Source organism: Daphnia pulex, chromosome 10 (genome assembly GCF_021134715.1).
Source record: "Daphnia pulex isolate KAP4 chromosome 10, ASM2113471v1".
NCBI classification, from domain to species: domain Eukaryota; kingdom Metazoa; phylum Arthropoda; class Branchiopoda; order Diplostraca; family Daphniidae; genus Daphnia; species Daphnia pulex.
The window spans coordinates 5210001-5212500 of NC_060026.1; positions in this window are offsets into that span (position 1 = coordinate 5210001).

The following is a 2500-nucleotide window of genomic DNA, read 5'->3' on the forward strand; positions in this document are numbered from 1 at the left end:
CAGTTTAGTCCATTGTAGCTAAGCGATTGTAAAATTATATGTGACTTCCGAAGTTTCGTTAAACACGAGTCTTATTGTTTTTTAGTTTTTTTTTCAACAACGAACAAAGCAACAAGATTTAACTGACTTATTATTGCAGAAATTCACTCTAATCACCATTAAATGGATGAGAGAAACAACTTCAGCTTACTGTGACAATAATATTAGACAAAATCGTTCACTCTAGGTTTCTGAAGTCATTATGCAACAAAGCTGTTGTTTAACGTATCAATCAGGTTGATTAAATTAAAATATTGCCTCAACGGCGGGGAATTGAACCCCGGTCCCCCGCGTGACAGGTGGGGATACTCACCACTATACTACCGAGGATCCAATGATTGGTTCAAGTCATGAAATCTGTTCCCTATATTTCAGAGGTTTTTTAGCAATTTCAACAACACACCAAATATCAAGCAACTTTCGGGTACACTGGCACCAACTTGGACACTCACTGGGCAACAACCATAGACAGTTTAGTCCATTGTAGCTAAGCGATTGTAAAATTATATGTGACTTCCGAAGTTTCGTTAAACACGAGTCTTATTGTTTTTTAGTTTTTTTTTCAACAACGAACAAAGCAACAAGATTTAACTGACTTATTATTGCAGCAATTCACTCTAATCACCATTAAATGGATGAGAGAAACGACTTCAGCTTACTGTGACAATAAAATTAGACAAAAACGTTCACTCTAGGTTTTTGAAGTCATTATGCAACAAAGCTGTTGTTTAACGTATCAATCAGGTTGATTAAATTAAAACATTGCCTCCCCGGCGGGGAATTGAACCCCGGTCTCCCGCGTGAGAGCCGGGGGGGGGGGGGGTACTCTCCACTTTACTACCGAGGATCCAATGATTGGTTCAAGTCATGAAAACTGTTCCCTATATTTCAGAGGTTTTTTAGCAATTTCAACAACACACCAAATATCAAGCAACTTTCGGGTACACTGGCACCAACTTGGACACTCACTGGGCAACAACCATAGACAGTTTAGTCCATTGTAGCTAAGCGATTGTAAAATTATATGTGACTTCCGAAGGTTCGTTAAACCCGAGTCTTATTGTTTTTTAGAATTATTTTCAACAACGAACAAAGGAACAAGATTTAACTGACTTATTATTGCAGCAATTCACTCTAATCACCATTAAATGGATGAGAGAAACGACTTCAGCTTACTGTGACAATAATATTAGACAAAATCGTTCGCTCTAGGTTTTTGAAGTCATTATGCAACAAAGCTGTTGTTTAACGTATCAATCAGGATGATTAAATTAAAACATTGCCTCCCCGGCGGGGAATTGAACCCCGGTCTCCGCGTGACAGGCGGGGATACTCACCACTATACTACCGAGGATCCAATGATTGGTTCAGGTCATGAAATCTGTTCCCTATATTTCAGAGGTTTTTTAGCAATTTCAACAACACACAAAATATCAAGCAACTGTCGGGTACACTGGCACCAACTTGGATATTCACTGGGCAACAACCATAGACAGTTAAGTCCATTGTAGCTAAGCGATTGTAAAATTATATGTGACTTCCGAAGGTTCGTTAAACCCGAGTCTTATTGTTTTTTAGAATTATTTTCAACAACGAACAAAGCAACAAGATTTACCTGACTTATTATTGCAGCAATTCACTCTAATCACCATTAAATGGATGAGAGAAACGACTTCAGCTTACTGTGACAATAATATTAGACAAAATCGTTCACTCTAGGTTTCTGAAGTCATTATGCAACAAAGCTGTTGTTTAACGTATCAATCAGGTTGATTAAATTAAAATATTGCCTCCCCGGCGGGGAATTGAACCCCGGTCTCCGCGTGACAGCCGGGGATACTCACCACTATACTACCGAGGATCCAATGATTGGTTCAAGTCATGAAATCTGTTCCCTATATTTCAGAGGTTTTTTAGCAATTTCAACAACACACCAAATATCAAGCAACTTTCGGGTACACTGGCACCAACTTGGACACTCACTGGGCAACAACCATAGACAGTTTAGTCCATTGTAGCTAAGCGATTGTAAAATTATATGTGACTTCCGAAGTTTCGTTAAACACGAGTCTTATTGTTTTTTAGTTTTTTTTTTCAACAACGAACAAAGCACCAAGATTTACCTGACTTATTATTGCAGAAATTCACTCTAATCACCATTAAATGGATGAGAGAAACGACTTCAGCTTAATGTGACAATAATATTAGACAAAATCGTTCACTCTAGGTTTCTGAAGTCATTATGCAACAAAGCTGTTGTTTAACGTATCAATCAGGTTGATTAAATTAAAATATTGCCTCCCCGGCGAGGAATTGAACCCCGGTCTCCCGCGTGACAGGCGGGGATACTCACCACTATACTACCGAGGATCTAATGATTGGTTCAAGTCATGAAATCTGTTCCCTATATTTCAGAGGTTTTTTAGCAATTTCAACAACACACCAAATATCAAGCAACTGT